General features: G+C 33.4%; 1 long non-coding RNA gene across 2 annotated transcripts in view; it reads right to left on the minus strand.

Annotated features, from left to right (window-relative positions):
- Positions 1-13798, minus strand: part of LOC134757061 (uncharacterized) — a 450478-nt gene that overhangs the window by 232288 nt on the left and 204392 nt on the right. The gene's annotated exons all lie outside the window — the stretch shown is intronic.

The raw sequence follows: 13798 nt of genomic DNA on the forward strand, positions 1-13798 counted from the left end.
TGCAGGGTCAGGGCCCTCATGGAGAACCTCTGCCAGGGCAATGCAGAAACAAAAAGTGGGGTGAGAGCTTCCACACAAAGTCCTTACTGGGACACCATCTAGTGGAGCTGTGAGAAGGGGCCAAACATCCACCAGACCCCAGAACGGTAGATCCACTGAAAGCTTGCATCATGTACCCGGAAAAACCACAGACACTCAATGCCAGCCTGTGAAGGCAGCCAGGAGGGAGGCTGTACTCTCCAAAGCCACTGGGGCAGAGTTGCTGAAGACCATGGGAACTCACCTCTTGCATTAGTGTGACTGGATGTGAGACATGGAGTCAAAGGAGATCATTTTGGAACTTTAAGATTTGACTGCCCCACTGGATTTTGGACTTGCAAGCGGTCTATAACCCCTTCGTTTTGGCCAATTTCTCCCATTTGGAATGGCTGTATTTACCCATTGCCTTTACTCTCATTGTATCTAGGAAGTAAGTAACTTACTTTTGATTTTATAGACTTAGAGGTGGAAGGGACTTGATTTGTCTTAGATGAGACTTTGGACTGCGGACTTGTGAGTTAATGTTGAAATGAGTTAAGACTTTGGGGGATGGTTGGGAAGGCATGATTGGTTTTGAAATGTGAGGACATGAGATTTAGGAGGGATCAGGGGTGGAATGATATGATTTGGCTGTGTCCCCACCCAAATCTCCTCTTGAATTGCCATGAGTTATGGAAGGGACCCAGTGGGAGGTAATTGAAACATGGGGGCAGGTCTTTCCTATGCTGTTCTCATGATAGTAAGTCTCATGAGGTATGATGGTTTTAGAAAGGGGAGTTTCCCTACACAAGTTCTCTTCTCTTGTTTGCCACCATTTGAGACATGCCTTTCCAATTCCACTATGATTGTGAGGACTCCCCAGCCATGTGGAACTGTAACTCCAATAGACCTTCCTTTTTTTTTTTTTTTTTTTGTAAATTGCCCAGTCTCAGGCATATCTTTATCAGCAGTGTGAAAATGGACTAATACACACTGCTATAAAGAACTACATGAGACTGGGTAATTTATGAAGAAAAAGGTTTAATTGACTCACAATTCCACAGGCTGTACAGGAAGCTGGCTGAAGAGGTCTTCAGGAATCTTACAATTGTAGTGGAAGGGCAAAGGGGAAGCAAGCACCTTCTTCACATGGTGCTTGGTGCAGTGGGAGAGAGAGAGCGAAGGGGGGAGTGCTATACATTTTTAAACAACCAGACATCATGAGAACTCACTCACTATTATGAGAACAGCAAGAGGAAGTCTGCCTCCATGATCCAGTCACCTCCCACCAGATCGCCCCCCAACATTGGGGATTACAATTCAACATGAGATTTGGATGGGGACGCAGAGCCAAAACATATTATTCTGCCCCTGGCCCCTCCCAAATTATATGACATTCTCACATTTCAAAACCAAGTGTGCCTTCCCAACAGTTTCCAAAGTCTTAACACTTTTCAACATTATCTCAAAAGTCCAAGTCCAAAGTCTCATCTGAGACAAGGCAAATCCCTTCTGCCCATGAACATGTAACATCAAAAAAGTTAGTTACTTCTAAGACACAATGCAGGTACACGCATTGGGTAAATAGACCTGTTGCTAAAGGCAGAAAGAAGCCAAAATAAAGGGGCTACAGGCTCTATGCAAGGCCAACACCCAGCAGCGCAGTCATTAAATCTTAAAGCTCCAAAATAATCTTCTTTGACTCTGTATTACATCCAAGCCACACTGATATTAAGGGGTGGGTTCCTAAGACCTTGGGTAGCTCCACCCCCGTGGCTCTGCAGGATACAGCCCCTGTGCCTGCTTTCACAGTCTGACATTGAATGCCTGTGGCTTTTCCAGGTGCATGGTGCAAGCTGTCAGTGGATCTACCATTCTAGTGTCTGGAGGATAGTGGCCCTCTTCAACAGCTCCACTAGGCATTGCCCCAATGGGGACTCTGTGTAGGGGCTCTAACCCCACAGTTTCCCTTTGCATTGCCCTGGTAGAGGTTATCCATAAGGACTCTGCCCTACAGCAGACTTCTGCCTGGACATTCAGGAGTTTCCATACATCCTCTGAAATCTACACGAAGGCTCTCAAACCTCAACTCTTGCCTTCTGCACACCTTCAGGTCCAACACCACATGGAAGCCACCAAGGGTTGGAGCTTGCACCTCCTGAAGACATAGCGCAAGCTGTACCTTGACCCCTTTTAGCCGTGTCTGGAGCTGAAGCAGCTGGGACATGAGTCACCATTTTCTGAGGCTGAGCAGAGAAGCAGGGCCCTGGGCCTGGCTGACAAAACCATTTTTCCCTCCTAGGCCTCTGGGTCTGTGATGGGAATGGTTGTCATGAAGGTCTCTGAAATGGCTTGGAGTTATTTTCTCCATTGTGTTGGCTATTAACATTCAGCTTCTTTGTACTTATGTAAATTTCCTCAGCCTTGAATTCCTCCATAGAAAAATGGGTTTTTCTTTTCTATCACATGGTCATGCTGCACATTTTCCAAACTTTTATTCTCTGTTTTCTTTCAAATAATTTCCCATTTCAGACCATGTCTTTGCAGACACACATGAGCAAGGGCACAATGCCACCAGTCTTTTTGCTAAAGCATAACAAGAGTGACCTTTACTCTTGTTCTCCATAAGTTCTTCATCACTATCTGAGAACACTTCAGCCTGGACTTCACTTGTTCAATTCACTATCAGTATTTTGGTCACAACCATTTAATAAGTCTCTCAGAAGTTCCAAACTTTCCCTCATCTTCCTGTTTTCTTCTGAGCCCTCCAATGCCTTCCAACCTCTGCCTGTTACCCAGTTCCAAAGCTGCTTCCATATTTTCAGGTATCTTTATAGCAAAGCCATACCTCTCTGGTACCAACTTTCTCTATTATTCTATTCTCACATTACTATAAAGAACTTCCTGAGACTGAATAATTTATGAAGAAAACAGGTTTAATTGACTCAGTTCCACAGGTTGTATAGGAAGCACGGCTGGGAGGCCTCAGGAAACTTACAATCATGGCAGAAGGCAAAGGGGAAGCAAGCACATTCTATATGGCTGCAGCAGGAGAAAGAGAGTGAAGGGGGAAGTGTCATACACTTTTAAACAACCAGATCTCATGAGAAGTCACTCACTATCACAAGAACAGCAAGGCAGAAGTCTGACTCCATGATCCAATCACCTCCCACTAGATCCCTCCCCAACACTGGGGATTACAATTGGATATGAGATTTGGGTGGGGATACACAGCCAAAGCATATCAGTACCTCATGGTCCAGTCAAATTTACAAATAAAATTAACTGTAACCAGTGATATAATTGATTAGTCTGAGATAGTTATGAAGAGCATAATAGAAGACAAAGGATATTAAAAATGAGAAAAAATAAGGAAACATACAAATTTTTTCATACATACAAAAATATTTTTTAAGAGTGTACTGTGCCTCAGCTTATAGCTGGACACTGGAAAGTAAGAGAGAACATATTGATGTGGCCCTATTCCCATGGTGCTTAAATGTGAAAATAAAAATGTATATATGATATAAAACTTTACTGAGATTTAATAGAAACTGAAATTTTATTATGCAGGTTTTTAGGAGTAAGTTAATGCATGAGGATGAGTTATAGAAATTCACCCCTTTAAAGATAAAATGTATAACATTGCCTATCTAAGCAGAAAAGAAGTTAATCCCACCCCAAAAGAATAGTCTTATGGCTACAAAAATGGTTACCCCTCCCCAAAACTATACCCTTATTAAATGTTATTTATTTCCACTGTGAAGAAAAATTAACAGATATCTAAATTAGCAAAAATATACTAGACTTTTAAACTTTCTGAAGAAAGAAATCTAAATGTCACTTTTGACATATGAAATATAAATACAAATATAAAGCTGATATTTCAAAATGTACAGAATAAACTTTTGTAAATATAGAAAATGTTAAATAAGTTATTAAATTATTTTATTATTAATTTGCCAAATTATTAATAATAATTGGATGGTTAGGCATATATATTTACGTATTAGTATCCAATATTATGTTGTATGTTTTTCTATAAAACAGAGTTTTTACACAGTAAGGAGCAGCCAACTATCCTTTTACTGTTGATATAGCAGAGAATAAGGGTGACACAATCTGTAATTCCATGTAACTTTCGCTTCAGTGTTGGGGGAAAATAAATTATAAAGTAAACTCGTAAACTAAAACACATACTTCAAACTGGATAGACAAAGAAAGTCTCTAAGAAAATGGCATTTTGCTGAGACCTAAATTGCAAGGAGATTTGGTCATGGGAAAGTTGAAGGAAGAGTATTCCATGAAGAGAGAAGAAAGGAATTTCACATGAATGAAAAATGGTGTCAGGGAGCCGACAATATGAGGGTAGCATTGAGGAAGCTAGAAAGTAGAGGATTGCAAGCAGAAGAAAGTATATTGATTTTTTCAAAATATTGTAATGTATTTTATTTAACCCACTGTATCAAAATATCATTTAAACAAGTAATTACAGAAAAAGAATTTATTGTTTATTTATATATTTAGTTTTGATTAGCAAGTACAAATTATACACATTTATAGAGTACAAAATGATGTCTGGATAGATGCAAACCATTGTGGAATGACCAAATCAAGCCATTCAGCATATGCATTATCTCACATACTTATATTTACCTTATTATCATCTACTCTCTCTGCAATTTTCAAATATGCAATATATTGCTATTAACTGTAGTTTCTATGATTTAGAGTAGATCTCCTGAACTGATTTCTCCTTTAACTAAAATGTTGTGTCCTTTGACCAACATTTCTCCAATTCTCCCGTTCCCTAAGCCTCCAGTAGCCACCATTTTATTCTCTGTTTCTCAGTTTAAATTCACTTCTCACACTCCACATATAAGTGAGACGTAATTGTCTTTCTGTGCCTGATTTACTTTAATATTAAAATATCAATTCTTTTCAAGTGCAAAGGAAAGACTAAAAGATTTTAAGCAGGGTGGTAGACATAATTTATTTCTTTACTTTTGGGCCTGGAATTTAGAAGGTAATACTGGACTTAAGAATGTCGGAAAAAAAGATTCTGATTTTGTTTTTGTTTTTCCACAGTAAAACATTTGGGAAATAATGGTGCCATAAATAAATAAATATATTACTAATAATTATGATGTTATATTTTTCAATGATAAATATATCACACCCTAATATTACATTAATATAATATGCAGGGGATAGATTAATGAACGGATAAATACATGATAGACAGTAATATGTAATACATATTCATACTCTACAACAGGGCTTGGCAAACTTTTGCTGTAAAGGACTGTAGCAAATATTTTATATCTTCAGGCCATATAGTCTGTTCTGCAACTAACTAACATGTCGTTGTAACATGAAAACAGGCATTGACAATACATAAATGAATGGGTGTGTGTATAGTCCAATAAAAATTTATAATAACAAGTAATAAGCCATATTTGCTCATAGCTTTCCAGTTTCTACTCTAGAATATAGAATACATCATTTACAATCTGTGATATAATTTGATAAATAAGAATACATTATGATAGTTTGTTATATGAATTTAATACAATACATATTTATAAAATGTAATGCTTTATGATATTTAATGTTTGTGTTACATCATATGCTATTTTATTATATAGTATGTGATATTATACAACATATTTGTATAATAGCATGATGAGTAACATATAAACTGTATATAATACCTACAATATCATAAAGATGATCTACAACATAGAATATATAGTATATAAAGTTCATCATAGTGTGCATGACAGATAATGATATTATTTTTATGAAGTCCCAATTTATTATTCTCGTGCCAGACCAAGAATACTTTTTGTTTGTTTTAGGCTTCAGTAAAGCCTAAAACAAAAAGTAATTAAATAATTATGCCTAGGATTCAACAAAGTCATTACTTTTGTTGTTTGCTTATAGTGAAATACTGTTATGTTCTTCCTAAAATTATTTGGGGAACTTTATATACTTGCTTATAAGCACACAGGTTAACAAACTAAGTTAACAACAAACAATTTGTTGAAAATGGGATTATGTATCAGTTACATGTTTGTATATTTGTTGGGCAATGTAATGGTTTTTAATTCAGTAATAGTTGTTTCCAGTCTAGATAGGGGTTTGCACTCCCAGATCTACACAGATCTATCCATTTCCTGTGTGTTTCTTCTTAGAAGCTAAATTGTTAGTTATCATTACTTCTAACTTTGTTATCAGGGTTATGTTACATTTGTGGTTCCTGATGGCATATGAAATTGAGACCTGCTGCCATAGAGCAAACACTTCACTTCTGAGGCCATTCCTTAAACAATTATGCACAATTTATGAACTCCCTCCTCAATTTTTAACCTGCTGCCCTCTGTTGTTTACAGTTTTTCATGTTGGAAAAACTTTTCTTTGAACATTTGTACCACAGTAGAGGGTAATAGGGATTGAGTTCACAATTCTGTCCCTGACCAGCTCAAAATATATTTCTTCTTTCATTTTAGGTAGAAATCTTCCTGTTGCTTTTTTTTTCTATGCTTAACATAAGAAATAAGTGTTTTTGGTTTTGTTTTCATTATTGCAGCCTCTGCACTCTGGATTTATGTGCAGATACTTGGTGGAAGCAATTATGTCAAACCTCTCTTGGCACTATCTGCCTGTTGTGGTTAAACGTATACCATGCAATGAGTAATCAAGACTGTATTCCAAATTCAACCTTTCTATCATTCTTTTAGTAGAAAACTTCTCCAGGCAAAAGCAAACATTCAGTGCTGTTGCCAGACTTTGATTTTCCTGTATTCTCAAGCATGTTTTAAAGAGAGAAAGAAGTTTTATATTTGGAACTGAAAAAAAATTGCCATAATGTTACTATCAGCAAAGATTATCTGTTTACCTGTCTGTCTCTTCTACTCTTCCCTGAACTCTTTGAGGTATGGTCTTTGAATCTCTGAAGCCTAAAACAGTTAATGACATACAATAGCCATTCAGTAAATATTTACTGAATAAGCCTTCCTTCTGAGGGTTGCACCTGCTCTGAATTGACTTTATGTCTGTCTTCACAATGCTTTGTTAGTCTATGAAAGCAGTAAATATCTTAGATCTTTCGGATCAGTATCCCTAGGGTAATGCTTGATTTCACTTTATAAACATATGTGAAAGATAAAGGGTACATAAGGAAACACAGAAGGGAAGGAATAATCAATGACTCCTTTCATACAGAGGAGCTTGCCTTTCACTTGTCAGAGTGTTGCAGTAAAAAAGTCAAAGTTACCAAAGTTTTTTTTTTTTCTATAGAGCATTCTACATGTGTAATTGTATTTTAATACAGTAATATATTCATGAACTGATGGTGAAATACTAACATATAAAAGATCCAGGAAAACTGAAAATGAAATTATTTCAGAAAAAAATTGAACTAATATATTTCCTCTGTTACTGCCCAAGACTAAGGAAATACATTTGAAAGCTGTAAATAAATAAATGTATTTAATTCTTCTTGGAAAATTGAGAATAACTTAAGTATTTATCCAGAAGCTAGAACTGGAAAATTCACACTATTGTAAGGATGCTATATACACCTAGTGTATTACATCTGTTATGTAATTTAACCTGCTGCTTTCAAAAACATGGAACAATCATTCCACATTTTTAAAGAAATTTTTGTACAAAACTCTGGCAACAATTTTTACTTTGGAAATTTTCTTCTGAAAATTCACTGTTAGGCTTAAAGTTGAGAAAACAATTTCTTGGGGAAAATGTTAAATTAAATTAAATATCTTGATTCAAATATCACTACAGATCTTAGTTAAATAAAAAAATGTTCTTTTTAACATCATTTAATATTAATATATTTCAGAGAAAATAATCATATATTGCAGAATTCAGATATTTTATCTCTCAGTAGTGATAATTGTTGGCCTTAAAAAAATAAAAAGTATGCCTGAGCCATATATTTGTCAAATATATGGCTATATATACCATATATAAGTACCAATGTCATAAAATATTGTTATTCTACAAATTTCTATCTCTGGGTGTAAACACAAACACACATAATATTTAAATGTATAGTAATAACTAATAATAATAATACCGTGGTACTCAATGTTAAAATCCTGAGATCTTAATGAAACTTGCAACTGTTGCAAATTTATTATGAGACCAGTTAAACGATTTGGAATCTAGCTTCATTTGCCGTATAATTATTAACTATATGCAATCTGTTATATTTAGTTTGCAGATCTAATATTAAGATAAAAATGCTAACGTATTTAAAATTACTTTGAGAAATCTTAAATGACATTTGTTTATATGCATTTTTATAAAGCTCTTCAGATTAGTTATTTTACAAATCTCTTCATTTACTATTCTCTACACACATCAAACAAGTTGGTAAGTACAATTTACTGTATTTTTCCAGAGATGTTCTTATTTCAGATTCAGATTCCACTACACCTGTTCATTACTCTATGACAAGAACAACAAACCTTCATCACCCGGAAAATATGTTAGTATACTGATGAAACTTTCACTCCCTATTTGCATCTTCATTTTGTCTGGTATGGTCTGTCCAGGACCCTACTTAGCAATTTAGTAATCTGAACATAAGCATATGTCTCTTTAAATGTTTGGCCAGAAACTGGTGTTTCATCCTCTTAAGCATTATGCCATTATGTTGCATTATTTAATATAATGGCCTTATGCTCTGACAAGAAGAATTTCCAACTGCCTGTTGAAAATCTTAACAGATGTATCTTTCATATGTGCAGATAACAAGTAAAATATTTGATTCAAGACTGGGTAGTTAGGCTATTGAAAAATTGACTATTTCAATCTTTGTACAGGTACAAATATGTTTCTTCATCTTAGCAGGCACTGCTAAATGTTTCAGCAAAATAAAACACATAAACGAATTTGGCGCAAAGTGGAAGGCTTTCTTTCTTAACGGAACCTATTTTATAGAGAGACTCTTTTCCTGGGCAAAGAGATGTGACATTTGGGGGTAAGTTTCAGAATCCACACTATCAAAACAATTTATAAGTTGTAAATAGGCTATTTGTTAATATTATAGGTAAATATTTGGATAAAATAATTACCTTCAATTCAATTTTTTTTTAGCATATTTAGACTGCTATGTAGAACCATAGTATAAATGAGTTTTTAGGTGAACAAAAATCTTGTGTTGATACCTTAACTTTCACCTAGTGTGCAATTTTATAAAATGAAATTGAACACTTATTAGGAAGTGTTCGGGTTTTATAAATACACTTTTTAATGTGTAGAAACAGCTTGAATCACTTTGTAAGAAAAGTCTTTTGAACTAATTCTTTTCTTCTTGAGATGATCTCAAAGACTAACAACAAATTTCTGTTCTGAATTCATAGTGTGAGACCTGTTTTCAGTTGTGGCTTGCTGTTTCTCAAGAAGAAAATGAAACTATGAGTGCTCAGTTCCCAAACATTCAATATTTAAGAAGTAGATTGTACAAAAAGACATTAATAATTAAAAAGAAATTCCTTGGATTTTAAGTTTGAGAAATTATTTGCTTGTATTTGACATTATTACATTTTTTTCTTACAAGTCTTTCTAATAAAAAGTTATATTCTCAATGACACACTCTATGTTCTAGAGTTAAATGTTCTCTACTGTAATCTCTCCGGATTTCCTTGGCTTCTTTTGCTCTAACTCTGTTAATTTCAGTCAACTCCTAATGCATTTGGGTTTGACTATTACAATGTTTTTTATTTATATATTTTGTGAAATATAAGATGCCATCAATTAAAAAATACATTATTGATTTAGCTACCCTTAAGAACTCCAACACAGTTAAATACCTATCACACAATACTTCCTTAGAATTTTTATTTTTTATCAATTATAAAATTTTTAAAAATACTTATTTAGTATAGATTTTGAAATAATATATCATCATTTTAAAATGTTGAAGTAGATTCAAATGTAGAGACAAGTTACAATAAAGCACAAAAATATTTTTGAGCAATTTGAGTGAAAGTTGCCAACATGTTGCTCTATTACCCCAGAATGCTTCAGTTTTTCTTTCTTACAAATATTTCTCATACGTAATCACTATAGAGCCAAAAAATTCATGAAATTCACACTGATACATCATTTTATTCTAATACCAAGATCACATGCAAACTCTGCAAATTGTCCCGTAGAGCATGAACTAGTTCTACATCATTTTTTATTCAGTTGTCATATATACTTAGTTTGGAACTGTTCAAGTCTTCCCTTAGCATTTCATGAATTGACAATGTTAAAAACTACAGAACAATATTTTTTCTAGGACTTTCAATAATGGTGGTGTGTCTGATGTTTCCACATAAAATTAGGTGCAGGTATTGCATCTCTGACAAGAATCTCACAGACTTGATGCAATGGTCTTCTCATTGCAGACTATCAGGTGGCACATGTTTTTTATTTGTCCCATTGCTAATAATGTTCATTTGGATCACATAGTTAAGATTTTGTCTGCCAAATATTTTGACTATGAAATTACATTTTTTGTTTGCTATTAATAATTATTGGGTATGTGTACTTTGAAATTATAAAAATACCATTCTATATCAATATATTCATTGATTTACTTGTCATAATGGACTGATAAAAATCATAGTTTACTCTTCTATTTAATACTTTATAATCTGTTGTTATGAATATTTAAACTAATGATCACATTTTCCTAGATTGGCTAGGGACAACTACTAGCTGGCTTCTGTGTCCTTTTGATATGGCCACATTTTATTTTCTTGTTTCATTTATTTACGTACAGTTTTTTTTTTTTTTTTTTTGAGACGGAGTCTGGCTCTGTCGCCCAGGCTGGAGTGCAGTGGCGCAATCTCAGCTCACTGCAAGCTCCGCCTCCCGGATTCACGCCATTCTCCTGCCTCAGCCTCCCGAGTAGCTGGGACTACAGGCGCCCTTACGTACAGTTTTTATGATGAAAATCCACATATACAATAAAATTCACCCATTATAAGTATACTGGTCTATAAATTTTAGTAAGTACATGTAGTTGCACACTCATCATCAGAGTCTAGGCTTAGAATACTTCACTTACCCTAAAACATTAGTCCTTCACCTTGTGCAATCTATCACTACAATCTATCACTATATCAGAAGCCCAAGGCAATCTCTATTCTATTTTCTGTCTCCACAGTTGTGTCTTTTCTAGAAATTTTCTAAAAATGGAATCATCTAAAATGTAGCCTTTTGTGTTAGTCTTCTTTCAATTAACCAGAAAGTAACTCTCTTGATATTCATTTGTTTTGGGATATATCTATAGTCGGCTCCTTTTAATTTATGAAATGTATTCCAAAGCATGAATATACCATATCAAGCTTATTAATTTGTAGTTGATAAACACTTATAATATTTTCAATATTACAAATAATTCTAGCCTGGATATTCATGTGCAAGTGTTTACATGGGCATGTGTTATTTTACTTCACTTTTAGCAATAAATGGAAGAGAGAATTAGCATGGTAGTGAGAGGATCCATTCTGATAACTATTTTCTTAATAAATAAAAGATTTCTCTGTATTGGAAAAGGCAGCACAGAATAATCAAATTTAAATATTAATAGAAAAATTATAGGATAAAAATACTATGTTTAATATGTATGTAAGAAATCATTTTAGACAAAATAAAATTTTAGTCCCACCAGCTAGGTTAAGTTATTGAATCAATGAGTAAGTGATTTAATAAACAAGTTAATATACATTGAAAATGTCCTTCAAAGGAATGCATAGACAATAACATAAAGAAAAGACAGATAAATATTAATTTTTTCAAGGCATTCACTAAAAATGTCTAGGTTTAGAAAAATAAATCAATAAAGAAAAATATTGTACATTTCTTAATATAATGTAATTTTTATAAACATGAAATATATAGCATGTGAACTCATGTTCTTCTAAATTTATATTTAAAATAAAAATATTGTAATAACTTATACTTATAACATCATATTTTCTTTTATACTTAATGTATATTTCATTAAATATTACTCATGCATAAACATACATGTTTGAATGTAATTAGTTTGTTTCAATAATACTTGTTTGATATGATTATTCAGCAACTTTTATAAAATATTATATAAAGGCATAATTATTTCCAAAAATCTGAAATACTACAATTACATGTGATTAATTGAGCTATAAAAAATAGAAAGTGAAAAGCATTTAAAATATTAGAAAAAAGTATTTTCCATAAACAAAGCTCTAATTCACAGAACTGTCATTATTGCCTCATTTTACTCACACAGAATATAGTACTCATACAATGATTTTTAAAAATACATATTTTCTTTAACTATACAGACATGATTTAATAACTAAATGTTATTTAGCCTTAAAAATATGACTAGTCTTTGGGAGGCCAAGGCAGGTGGATCACCTGAGGTCAGTAGCTCGAGAGCAGCCTGGCCAAAATGGTGAAACCCTGTCTCTACTAAAAATACAAAAATTGACTGGGCACGGTGTCGGGTGCCTGTAATCCCAGCTTCTCGGGAGGCTGAGGATGGAGAATTGCTTGAACCCAGTAGGCAGAAGCTATATCTATATATATCTCACTAGTTACATATCTTGTCAAATCAATGAGGATACCAATAAATTCTTCTATATCACAGTTTCTTTCACAGAAACATGAGACAGAGAGAAAAGGAAGGAAGGAAGGAAGGAAGGAAGGGAGGGAACTTCCTCAGAATGTACTAAGATAAATTTCCCAATAAAGCCATTAGGTCATAATGTTTAGGAAAGAAACTGCAAATAGGAAATCTAATTGAAGGGAAAAAAGAGAAACAAAACAGCTTATTTCTCATGCATCATATGTTCTAGTGCTTAAGACCATTTTGAAATTTCTCATAAGTTTTAGTACCTAAACTAAGAAACTGTAATCCATGCTTTATGTAGAATAAAATATAAACACTAATAAGAAAAAGTAAGACTAACTTATAGAGATGAATATTTCATACTAATAAATCTTATTTTCTCTTAAGGCATTAATATACCATTTATATCTAAAGTTGGAGATGAAATTTTTTTGTTGATTGTAAAGGGTAAGTTTTGAAAAAAATCATTATTCAATACATTTTATAAAAGAACATCTGGATACATTCCAAGTTCTCTTCATTATCTAGAATGGCAGGTACTAAATATTGGAAAAAGGCTAAATACGTGCACTATTTCTCACCAACACATAAATAAAGGAACCTCAGTTTTTCACTGTGCGAAATGTAGATGTCAACATTTAACTAAACAGTTATTATGAAAACCATAAATAAGTATACAACATAAATTATATATTCAGTTAATAACATTTTAATAGTTATAATTATATTATTATTACTATTCATGTTGTCAGTATTCCAGATAATTCTTATTTGTTGAATGACCCCTAAATTTCTTTAGAACAATGCAATATACAGATAAGCATCCACTTTACATAGATTATCAATAATAATCTATATATGGTTTAGGAGTCCGTGGAGAGAAGCCTGACAAATATTTGGTGAAGTCGATTTATCAAGTATATTATTGATCTGGTTGGTAAATATCTAACTGAATAACTCATTTGTTCAACATATCTAACAACTTAATTAGTAAACACACTACATAAATACTAGGTGTTCACTTTATAGTAATATACGGTATCAAGAATAACATTTCTCACAATGCAACTTGCAAATCAAGTACCACAACATAATCAAGAAAGCTTTAAGGATAAGAATAAAGAATCTGCATTTTAA

The sequence above is a fragment of the Gorilla gorilla genome, chromosome 14, assembly GCF_029281585.2.
Source record: "Gorilla gorilla gorilla isolate KB3781 chromosome 14, NHGRI_mGorGor1-v2.1_pri, whole genome shotgun sequence".
NCBI lineage: Eukaryota > Metazoa > Chordata > Mammalia > Primates > Hominidae > Gorilla > Gorilla gorilla.